The sequence below is a fragment of the Phyllostomus hastatus genome, unplaced genomic scaffold (assembly GCF_019186645.2).
Source record: "Phyllostomus hastatus isolate PE091 unplaced genomic scaffold, TTU_PhHast_1.1 phas_contig_86, whole genome shotgun sequence".
NCBI classification, from domain to species: Eukaryota; Metazoa; Chordata; class Mammalia; order Chiroptera; family Phyllostomidae; genus Phyllostomus; species Phyllostomus hastatus.
The window spans coordinates 92,701,815-92,714,678 of NW_025333977.1; the positions used below are offsets into that span (position 1 = coordinate 92,701,815).

Genomic DNA, 12,864 nt, shown 5'->3' on the forward strand with positions numbered 1-12,864 from the left:
TCCCTTCAGATACTTCCACCAGTGCCTGACACATTAGTCAATGTCTTAACACTGAAGTAGCCGTTCTTCCACCACCAAAACAGTTCTGCTAACTGATCCAGTAATTTCTGTTAGTGGCACCCCCATTCTCACTGTCACCTATGTTAAAAGCCCTAGAATTTCCCTTAGCTTTTCTTGTTCACTGTTTCTCAAGTGTCCCAAAAGCCCATGTACTATCAAATCCTTCAATTCAATTCTCTCTTTGCAGTATTTCTTACATCTATCCCTTTCCTTTTATTCCCACTACCACCATTCCAACTTAGACTCTCAATACTTCACACTTTTGTCACGGTCTTCTAACTTTGTCTCCTGGTCACTAGATTCCCTTCACTGCAAACAAACAAAAAACAGGTCACCACACTAGTATTCATAAACCCACCTTATTTCCCCACTCAAAAAACATCAATGGTTCCTCACTGCATAGTGAGTCAAGTTAAAACTCCTTAGACTTCAAAAAAATAGAACCTACTCAGTTGTCCAACAATTATGAAATGGATAAACGCACTGTGGTATGTTCATGTTGTAGAATCCCAGAGCAAAAAAAAAAATGAACTACTACTATACACATCATGGATGAATCTCACAGACATATGGTCAGCATAATGAACCAGACACAGAAGCGTGATTCCACTTACATGAAATGCAAAAACACACAAAACTACTCTGCTGTGATAGAGGTCGGAATGAGTTGCTTCTGATTGGAGGAGGCATCAACTTGGAGGTGACACGAGGAAGGCTTCTAACATGTCAGAAACGTTCTATATCTTGAACTCGGCAGTGGTTACAAACCACTGTACAATACCTAAAATATGTCATTAGCCCGTACCCTTGAGATTTGAGCACTTGATGTAAGTTATATCTCAAATATTTTTTTAAATCAGTTCAGTCCAGACTTTTAAATGTTTCAACTACTTTCAGCTTTATTTCCCTCCATTCATCAACATGAATCCTAACTTCTAGCTAACCTAGACCACCAACCTCTAAACACAACCCCAACTTTTCTCACTGTCACTTATCTCCCACCATCTTGCCTATTATAATCCTATTTATCTTTCACAGTCTAAGCTACACACCAAGTCTTCCACAAAATTGAATCTGCCATAGTACTTCTATCAGAGATGGACATGACCACATTTTTGACCCTAGATCAACTCCTAAAGAACAGAAACTGCATCATATATAAACATACATCCTTCACAGTGCCTACCATGGAATCTTGTACAAAGTATAAAAAAATATTTCCTGAATGAATAAACTCTGCAGTTCACCAAAACCACCCTTCAGTCTAACCCAACCTTCTCAAACCCATCCATTCCAGTCTCCACTCAAAATTTATTCCTCAGTTTACATATTTAATCGTTCAACAAATAACTGGGGACCTACTGTTGCCATAAACTGTACTCTAATATACCCCACTAAACTACCAAAAAATGCAATCCAGTTTTAGCTGCTGCGTTTTGAATCTTTCCGCAACTCTAAATTTCCAGTCATCTTCCCCGCCCCTCCATCCAATCACATCCCTCCCTTTCATTTCGAATCTTTCTGCTGTCAAACTAATTCAAGTTCTTCTTAGTTTCTCCAGTAGTTTCTCTTCTTCTCACCTCCAACCTTACTCTACCACCACTCCACCCTGCCCCAAATCTACCCTGCGTGGTGTAGCATACTGTCAGATTAAGTCCTCTAACATACATAGTCCTTGATTCAATGCTCCAGAAAGTTCAATAGCTATACTTTAATGATATATATTAACATACTTTAATGATATATGTTAACATATTTTAATCCTTGTGTAGAAGGTATGATTATCAATTTTCTGATGAGAAAACTGAGTCTCAGAGAGCAAGTAATCTCTCAATAATCACAAAATGGGTAAACAGATGGGCCAATACTAAAACCCAGCTTCTGTCTGCTTGCTAAGCACAACACTATGTCATATCAAATACAAACTATTTATCTTAGCTTTCAAGGCCATCTATTTTCTACCCAACCCCAAATAACTCTCTTTCTACCTTGGATCATATTATGTTCTATTCATGAACTCTATGTTCCAAACTACGGGTAGTGATCATTTACTTAGTTAATCATGAAATCAGTTTAATGAATGACAGCCATCTTTTCTTCTTTTTAGCCAAACAAAATAGAAAGCATTTGAGTACATCTAGCATGGTAAGAAATGTTATTGTTATTGAAACTTTTTCTTTTATGCATACACACAAACATTCATACATGCATATATTAGGTGAAGATGTAACATATATTTCTTCCTATAGGCCATAGTTAAAAAAATTTAAACTCTCTATTCCCTATGTATCATTGCTCCTCACCTCCAAACCTTTGATTTTGCTAATCTCTCAGGTTGGAATGCTCTCTTCCCAGTAATTTCTGCCAGTCAGGATCCTATCCATTCCTTCCAAGCCCAGCTAAAATACCACTTCCATGCCACTAAATGCAGTCCCAGGTTTTTCCCTTAGTCAAATGCTTTTTACTCCCTTTTACTTCAGTAACACTGAGTATTTTTCTTATGACATATTTGTGATCATAGTGTAGTTATTTGTGCACAAGTCCAGCTGCCTATTAGAATATAAAACCCAAAGAATTTATTACTTACTGAATCCAACAATGCTTTTGCATATAACAAACATGCATTATCTGTGGACTAAAGAAAACTCATCCCATCATTTTCTGAAACCTCAGTTATAAATCAACATGATAAATAATTTCTACTACTGTTATCCTTCAAATAGATTTACCATCTTCCTCCCCAAAACAGCCACTTCAAATAATCCTCTTTACCCTCAATTTTCTATTGCTTTCCTCTAAACATAAACTGTCCTATATTAATCTTTTTCTTCTTTCAGAATTATACTTTCTATCAGATAAAACCTTTTCTTCTCCATCTGCTTATCTTTCACTTTATTCCTAGTTTTCTAGCATCCATAATGATAATTTTACAGCAGTTAACAGATTTTTCTTTCATTTTCTCTTTGGTAGCCTTTTCAATTCATGAACATACAGGGATGGGCAAAAGTAGGTTTACAGTCATTTGAGTACGGGAAAGTTTTATTCTTGTACTTGTATTGTTATTATTAAATATCATATTCTTTATTTGTATTATTTGTGTTAATTATTATTATTATTATTATTATTTTGTATCCTTACTTATTATTATCTTTTAGGTAATGATGGCTGGTAATTTAAGCTACTTTTGTCCACCCCTGTACATTTGTCAGCCCCATTACATTCTTTGTAGAAAAAGACTGGCTATAAATAAATAAATTGAAACAAACAGAAAACATATAGAGAAATTGGATCATCTAAATTATCTAAGATAATTCAGATCTCCTACCTTGTCTCAAATACTTTCTCATTCACTCATCTGTTCATCATGCATGTGTCTACTGGACATAGGCCCTCAATTCTTTGTCTATTCTACTGTGTAATTCAGAAAGCAGCATTAAGAAAACCATGCAGGAAAATGCTAGAATAACAGCCAAGTTGACTCATGCTCTTCACTCACAGAAACCAAGCAACCTGTGGGGTACAGGCTCAAAAAAGGAAAAGCTACAAGTTACACTAGACATAGATGGAAAGAGATCACCCCCCTCAGTTGTCTGGAGCGCTCAAAATCTACCCAACAAAGTAGATTTGAAAAGGAGCAAACCAGTAGGAGTAGCTAAAATGAAATAGGCAGAAAGCATACAGACAAAAATAGATTAGGACTCTGGGTTCATTCTAGGGCTGCAAGAGGAATTTGGAGCAATTTAGTTTCTCTCTTGAGATCCCTAAGGAACCCTTTCAAATATCTAGCTAAAGTATGGTACACTGCAATCCCTTTCCCCAAATCTTAGCCAATATTCATTTCTCCGTTCTCTGAACTCCTACAGCACTTACTGTCTGCAAAACTCATTTAGGAACTTAATCACAAACTATCTTGTTCACAGTAATGAAACTATTAACAAACATAACCAGAATTTATTTACTTGTACATATTAAAATCAGTGTGATCTTCTTTAAAATATTTACCTTGGGAGGCTACTACTTAACTCATTTATTCACGCCATCCATCCGACCATCTGATGCATTTAACCAACATTCATCTAGGGTCTCACTAACTACATGTGAACGGTCACCAACATTCAAAATATCTCCGACTTCCTCTTTAGGAGTGTTTTCCAAAATCAGTTAATATGTCAACCAAAAAAAAATATTCACTCCCAGTTCTGTGACTCAGTGTATTTAGACCAAAACTGTTCTTTATTCACTCTACTGATATCAACAGATCTTTAGCATTTCTAAAAATCAATCTTTCAAACTAAAAATATCTGTCACCAATGAGACTATTCAGAATAACAGTATGCCCCGTATTATTTGCAACTGTGCCATCCTGGAGGGATTATGAACTCTGAGAAGACCAGGACCATGTTTCTCTCACCGTTAAAGGCTCCTTCCCCCAACAGCAGACAACAGGTACTCAAGGTAAATTGTATAGGATGTGCTAAGAGGCTCAGGAGGTAATTCAGAAAAGGTGTTCCAAAAAAGTTCTGAATACTACTCTGAAAATGACAATCAAAATATAAAAATTCTCACCAAAGGTGTACTTTTGATATTTGTTTTAAAAAATCAACTTCTGTAATCTTACACTGTTACTGAATTAATTCAAACTTTCTCTTCCTAAAAGAACATAAGTATTATAAATACCCTGAGAGAAGGAACTTCATCGAACACTTTTTTATCATCTTAAAAATGAATCAAATCAAATCAGACAGATTCTTGAAACAGAGAAAAATATCTTAAGCAGTCATTAAGGCCTGGGGTAAGAAAATCCAAATTAAAGCAGCCCCCAGCTCCAGACCAGATTCACTCAGGTTAAACTAACCTCAGATTAGACTAGAACCTTTGGTCCCACCCCTCCAATGTTTTTGCAAGACTGTTACAGTTCCATTCTAATCCATTTTGTATTTCTTCCCTTAAATCTAAAGGCCTTGCCCAGTAGGATATCCCTTTTGTGTGTGTGGTCTCAGTCTCTCCCTCTCTCTCCCTCTCTCTCCCTCCCTTTCTCTCTCTCTCTCTCCCTCTCTCTCTCTCTCTCTCTCTCTCTCTCACACACACACACACACACTCACACATTGTGTCTGCAATACCCCCACAGGGCTCTCAGCAATTTCACACATTCCCACTATTTATTACTAAACAGTGAATGTTACTTTCTATCAGTCATTCAACAGGTATTTTATTAAGCACTTAAGAATCAAGCTGTTGTGAGTGTCCCCAGAGATTAAAGTAAATCTCAGCTCTAGGGCAGGTTACAATAACCACCTTTTGCACAACGGAGAATAATTCTCATAAGCAAAGACAAGATTTAGCGGTATGTGAATGCTGTTTTTATTCAGAGTAAGAAAGAACTCAAGAGGTGGGGTCATTTAAACAAGACTTCCTAAAATAGGAGCAAGATCCTTCTACTCTCCCAATCTCAGTCACACTGATTTGGGAACATTGCACCTCACACACAAAGACCAAAAACCAGCCTTTTATGAATCTGTCCTAATATATGAGCACCATACGTTTTTCCACCATATTTACCAACATATTTGTGTCTTAAGTATGCTAATTTCCTTATAATTTCAACAAATCTCAGTCTCACCACTATAATTTAAATCTCCTTCACAACAAGTATATCGAAATGTCCTCAGAATTCTTTACCTTTTCTACACCCTCCCACAAATTTACCACCACCTGTTCATACCCTGTCCCTCAGCTCCTCCCCACTTAGCACATTTCCCCATCCCTCCATCCACACAAAAATGAAACACATATCCACACCAATCCTTCCTTCCAGAAAACATAAGAACTGCCATAGAAGCATGGAAAAAACAATTAAGGGTCACTTGATTCCATCCCCGGATTCATCGCACTAAAACTCTCCAGAAGACTGTCAAAGAATACTACTGTGCAGCTGACCTGGCAACTAATTCCAAGATGAACTATCACTGCCAAGCAATCTTCATCTCTAACAAGCAACTGTTATGCTGCAAAGATGCTGTTCCTACACCCTACTCTTCCTTGTTGGTCCATCCATCAAACTTCCCTTTATCATCTCACCCAGTATTTCCAGTCTGCTTTTAAATGCGTTCTCTTTATGTATATTAAAGATATAAAAACAGAATAAAAAAGTTAAAATAGTAACTGTCAAAGGTTAAAAAGGAGAAGCAGGAAGGGGATAATGCCAGTGACATAAAGCCTTTCCATTCACAGTAAGAAGCCTTTGACTACTTCATAATGTCATTTTAATCAACCAGAAAATAATAGTACATGCTAATTATTTTTGAACCTCGAGAAAAACATAAGAGCTAGAAAAATTAATGCTTAGAAATAGGAGACTCTAGAAAGTGGAAGTGCAATTAAACAAGTGAGACAGGGGCTATTGCTTTTCATTATAAGCTCTCACTACAATTTTGTTTTTTATTTATGCACATATATTATTTCACATATTTTAAAAATGGGAGAAAAACAATAATGACATACTATACTGAAGTCCATAAACTTATAAGCTTTATAAACTTAAAAATTTTTTAAAGCTGATACTACACAGTGCCAGTGAGGGGGAAGAAAAACACACCCTCTCACACTACGATGACAATAAAAATGTAAAAGACTGAATATTCTTACAGCAATAGATAACATACTGACAGTTTTCCAAATTTTAAAAAATAATCTGGATTATTTCTATAAATTTAATAAGAGCCCCTCTCCACTCCAATGCTAAATTATCATCCTCCTTTAGAGATAGTTGTTAAATAAACGACTGAATTTTTCCATCGCTCTCCCGAACTTCTTTCCATGTCCCCCATTAATCCCTCCACCCTCTACTTCCATAAAAGGATTTTCAAACCACCCTCTCCTCAGCTGAATTAATATTACAATGTAATGTGTATACAAGTCTTTCCTAATAACCAATTTTCAGGTGAATAAAGCTGATTCAAAAGGTGAATAAAGCTTTAAGAACATGGTTCTACACAGAGTTCCCTACTGAAATCGGTGAGTGAACTCAGCAGCAAATCCAATAGGTCTTGGTTCATTTCCTGATATAAAAATGCTAATACTCCCTCCAACCTGGATTTAGAAGTATCCATTCTCTTCAGGTTCCCCTAGACTTTAAGGCAACCTTGCACTCTAAGACCAAAATAGATATTCTGCTGGCTTACACTCTATAGGCTGATGCATGTTCTTCAATACCACCACGCCTCAGTGAGAATATACATTCAGGAACTGTGAATGGCAAAAGGTCTGCCATCAGCCAGAGTTACGGAACCAATCCAGTCAATTATACTAATCTGAGGTACAAATGAAGCCACCAAAGGGCCACCATGCATGGAATCCCACCACCACCAATTATAACCCCAGGGACTGCAATCCAGGCTGAATAATACCGCACTAGTTCTCCTGGACCAGTTAAGCTGAGCAGTGAAGAAGAAAACCAAGTGAAGTAATTTCCATTCCAGCATTTGCCAAGATTGTGTTCGTCCAGTCTCTGGTAAGTAATAATAAATACTTCAAATTTGCAAAAATCTAAACTCCCAGGTCTAGAGAATACCTTTAGGCCAGGTGTTTCCTTAAGATCTGTTTCAGAGATTCTCACATCCACTGGTGCAGGTCTAAAATGTCTGAGACCAAACTACATACTAAGATCTAATTCTCAGTGACCCCAACCACTGCCAGGACCCACACTTACCAGATGTCATCTACAGTAGAGCCCAACCAGGTTCAGAACTAGGCCACCCTGGTCCATCTGGAATAACGCTTTAGTCTTCGGGCAAACATTCATTAATTCTACTGTATTGTCTATTCTACCATGAATTCTCTTCATTTTATCTAATATTAACACTCTCTCTTGCTTCAAACGCTGTTCTTTCTATTCACGGGAACTCCTTATATTCCTCCTTTCCTTTTCCTTAGATACGCTTCAGTTTTTTCCATAACGAAATACCTAATATATCTGCACAATGAACACTCTCCCAGAATCCTCAAGACTTCTTCACAGCCACCCTCTGCATTCCTCCACCTATCCGGCATTCTTCCCCCAAGCCGCTCTCCTTGTACACACTCCCACTAGGTTTCCTGCAAGAATTCCCTTTTCTCCAACCCCTGCCCTTCCTTCTCCCAAAGAACACTCAGGCAGCAACAGTGACTGAGGCCTGCGGTGCATAAAGCACTGCACCAGGCACGGTGGACAGAGACCTGGTGTCTCCCTAGCCTTTTCACACCCACACCGAGTACCCTCTGGCCTCCCCGCGCAAACATTCCACCTTCTTCCCTACCTCTGACACCTCCCTCAGGCCTCGGAGGCCGCCTAGTTGCCGCTGCCACCCCCGGCATTATCCTTTCTCAATCCCCCAACCCACCATCCGCGCCCTGCCTCCTCCCGTCCCCCCAGCCTGCTCTTGCGTTTCCCCCGGCCTCCGCCGGTTCCCTGGCCACCCCCAGCGTCGCCACGGCTCGCTCCCCCCGGGGTCAGGCCTTTACCGCCGCGCGCTCCCCCCGCGCGCCACCCCCTCCCCCTCCCCCGCCCTCCCCCGGGCCCGGGCCTGCCAGGCCCAGCGCTTTACCGCGGGCGGGCGCCGAGTCGCGCGATCCCCGACTGTAGACGGCAGCAGCTCCAACCTTTCTAGGGACCTTGAGAAGAGGGGAAGGGAGGAGGGGGGAGAACTTTTGCTGTAGCAGATTCGACAACTGCTCCCACCCCTGCGCCTTTCTCCTCTTCCTCCCCCTCCTCCTCCTCTTCCTCCTTCTCTTCCTCCTCCCAGAGCAGTAGAGACGCAGACATGCCTCGGCTAGAGCGCCGCCGCGGTGGCCGCCACTGCCGCCGCGGTGTCTTCTGGGAAGACCCGCACTCGGGAAGCGATCCGCGACGCCAGCCCTCTCTAGCTCCGGGTCCTAGCTGGGAAGACTGAGCGTGGCTTCGATTCCGGCGCCTGCGTGTCACTAGCCCGGCGCGAGGGAAGCTGATTCCGAGCTACAAGTCTCCCGGGCTGGTCCTAGGAAGATAGCAGTTTCAAAAAAATCTGGAAAGCTGACTGGAGGTCCGCCTTCAACCCTTCGTCAGTGCCTAGCGTGCTGAGAAGTGGTGGACTCGGGGGTCATTCGTGTTTCAGGCCCTGGGAAAAGGAAGGTGAAAGGTTATCTGCCAAAATTTCTTGGCTTTTTCGTTTCTCCTCCCTCACCTAGCCCTTTCCACACCACCTCCAGTCGTTAGCCTCCACCATCCCAAATGCCACCTTTTACGGAAGCTGCAGCTTTGCGCCCTTGAAGCTAGCAAACTCCCTTAGTGTCTGTAAACTGAGATGCAGGGTGTGAGCATAAAGATCAAGAGATGCGGCTATGGATTCTATTGCGCAAGGTCTTACATGGTATTTTCCGCTCACTTCACCTGGGGCCCAAAACTTTTCAGTCTAGATGACAAAGACTTGGTAATGATCTATGCAATGCTGGAATTGCACAATTAAGTCTCCTCCCTTGAAGGCCCTTTAAGTGACCTTAGCCAAATTGTGACCTCCGCAATGGTGCCTTCATTCAACTAACACTTAGAAGCCACCCTGAGGTCCCTGTGCGTACTGGATGGTTTACAATTACTCCTCTTTATGTCCCCACCCTAGCACAAGGTTGGCCATGTGGCATAATAGATGCTCAGTGATTTTTGAGTGATTATTAGCGTCAGCAACTTACCTTAGGAAGAAATGCCTTCAGTACTGTGTCTTCATAATAGTCTGAAGATTTATTTAGAGTGTCCTGTAGTTAAACATATCCTCTGAGGGGAGAGGAAAGGCGTTAAAATATCTGTATAACCGTTTCTGGAGTTCTTCCCTTGTTCACACCCACCTTCCTACCCCTTGCCAACTGAATGTTCATTTGAGTAGTGCTTTTTGGCAAAATTCCAAACTCTAGCATCATGCACTTGTGATGGCACTGAATTAGATTAGTGTCTTCAAGGTTAATGTACGTCCAGACACTAACCTTAGTAATCATGACGCCTGTTTAGAAATAGCCCAAGCCCCTCCACAGGTTCAACTAAATTTAGACACAGGTAACTAAGAAGAACAAGGATAAGCCACAGCTCCACAATCACTCTCCATGTACTTTCTCCATTAAGAAATACGTTTTTAAATAATAGGACAGTACATATTCTGAATGCTAAATCAACAAAACAGTGACTCCAGATAGGGCAAGAGCGTTATCTGGAGGACAGCCTTCTGGCTACTTCTAGCACCTGCAATGGCACCAAAATCAGATGTGGAAGTGAAAAGCACCTCTGGCAGCAAAGAAGCAGACACTGAGTATTAGGTAACAGGAAAACTAATAACTGAAAAGGATTGAAGGCCTAGAGATTATACCCAATGGGCTAAGATTGGTTGGTTTGCCATTAGGAATAGATCTAATTCTCTGCTCAGCACGGTAACTAAGAAACAACAGAAACAATGATCTAGCATGAACTGAATAAAGAGCACTATAGAAGTAGTAATAGCAGAAGTGTTGGGAGGAACAAGTTTAAGTCTTTTGTAGGTTAAACTTCTACAACTATTTCTTAGTCCCCATTTGCCTCTCCATGCTCCTCTTGCTCACCTCCCCAAATACCAGCCTTAGGCATTCATCCTGCTTTCCTTTTTTAAAAAAAGTTTTATTATGAAATAATCACAGGTTCACAAGAAGTTGCAAAAAATTGTACCAAGTCCCATTTACCTTTCACCCAGCTTCCCTCACTGGTAATACCTTATAAATTTTATGAAGACATTAAAACCAGGATTGACAATGACCAGGGAGAGAGAGAGAGACATCAATTTGTTGTTCCACTTATTCATGCATTCATTGGTTGCTTCCTGTATGTGCCCTGATCAGGGATTGAACCCGCAACCTTGGTATGTAGGGACAACATTAACCAACTAGCAAGAGAAAAAAACAAACTATACTGGTACAAAAAATTATTTAAGTGGAAAAATATCTTAGCCCTGGCTGGTGTGGCTCAGTGAATTGAGTGCGGGCCTGTGAACCAAAGGGACACTGGTTCAATTCCCAGTCAGGACACATGCCTGGGTTGTAGGCCAGGTCCCCAATTGGGGGTGCGTGAGAGGCAACCACACATCGATGTTTCTCTCCCTCTCCCTCCCTTCCCTTCTCTAAAAATAAATAAATAAATCTTTAAAAAATATATTTTATTTCTTTTTAGAGAGAGGAAGGGAGGCAGAAAGAGAGAGAAACATGAATGTACAGTTGCTGGGGGCCGTGGCCTACAACCCTGGCATGTGCCCTGGCTGGGAATCGAACCTGCAATACTTTGGTTCGCAGCCCGAGCTCAATCCACTGAGCTACACCAGCCAGGGCGAAATAAAATCTTTTTTTAAAAAAATGAAAATATCTTAACAGTTGTTTAGCATAGGAAATTAAAAGGGCATATGATCAGTAGATGAACCTAGGAAAAAACTAAGCAATTAAAGCTGCATTAAAAAATATGTAACATTATTCAGAGAATTTATTTCTGAACATAATCTTTGCCTGAATAATTTTATTTATAAAGCTGATGAAATTGTGCTATTGTATATGTTTGCTATTTTCTACTCAACAAATACCAGTGAATCAAGTTTCTACCCCTTTTTTCCCAAAGTTTAAGCAGAATGAAGACAAGTTAACTACTTAAATATATTAAAGTTCTGGGTTTCCATAAAACAGACTATCAATTAGAAATTTTTTTATCATTTTAGAGCTTTAAAGATTCTTATACATTTGCTTATTGCCAGATAAGCAATAATGCAGTGATGAATTTTTTCTTTCTTGTTTTTACTGTCTTTTTAAAATTTAAATTTAAAAGCATGTTAGAATCCTGGACTTGTGAGGGAATATGAAAATTATCCTGTTGCTAACCAATTATGGAGATCAACACAAAGGAGTTACTTTCCTAAAATTAACCGTCTTCCAACCTGCCAACGTTCATTGTAAACATTTACTAAAAGCCCACATGCAAGACTCAACAGAAGAGGTAAAAGAGGTACTGGTTTGCACTGAGTTCATCAGCTATGAGAAAACCATGGTTTAGAGGGATTCAGGGTAACACAGGAGTGAAGAGTCAAGATGCCCAAGAACACAAGAATGAAGTGTTAGGGGTGTTGAGTTTTCATTCACTAATTGATTTTTCATAAAGACAACCATTTTACACTTTCCTGGAGATTATGCAGCTACATAAGAATACAAGGGCTGGGTTCAAAGATTAGGATGTGGTCTAAGCTCATAAGAAGCTCTTAGGCTAATGGAGGAGACAGGTTTAAAAAATGCAATAATTTGAGAATAAGAGTCTGAAAACATAAACGTGTAGAGGGGGTGCTTTAGGTTCCCTCACTGATGGAGCCTATAAACTAGCATATTATCCTGATGCCAAAACAAAACTTTCTATCTTGTTCATACCTCTAAAAACATACATGTGAAGTTCTGTACAAATATCAAACATTATGCAGGACTTTTATATTTAGAGAAGCACTTATTTCCTGGTAATTAAAAAATGTGTAAGTTTCAAAGCAAGTCCTTTCCAAACAACACACACACACCATCAAATGATTGCAGAGTAAGCCTCCATACTCCATGAACAAAGTGTGAACAAGGAGGGCTGAAGAGCAAATGCAAACTGGAAATTCGGTGAAAGTGATCTATAGCAGGGATAACGGAAGGAAATAACAGCATCAGTGATAGAGTAGATAGCTGGTGGGAAGAGGCTGTTTTACCTTTTCTCTCACTAATTACTTCATAAAGATGAGTATTTTATACTGTCCCCCCCCACCAAATTACACA

General features: G+C 40.0%; 1 protein-coding gene across 9 annotated transcripts in view; it reads right to left on the reverse strand.

The window, feature by feature from the left end:
• ZNF148 (zinc finger protein 148) overlaps nucleotides 1–8,843 on the reverse strand; it is a 129,150-nt gene extending 120,307 nt beyond the window's left edge. For 7 of the 9 annotated variants that reach the window (XM_045850935.1, XM_045850937.1, XM_045850936.1 and 4 more), the window contains exon 1: nucleotides 8,643–8,843. The gene's annotated coding sequence lies outside the window, so the exon portion shown is untranslated. Of the gene's footprint in view, nucleotides 1–7,768; nucleotides 8,431–8,642 lie in introns of those variants that run through there. The other 2 variants (XM_045850928.1, XM_045850932.1) reach the window with 2 other exon arrangements.
• Between the last annotated feature and the right edge of the window lie 4,021 nt (nucleotides 8,844–12,864).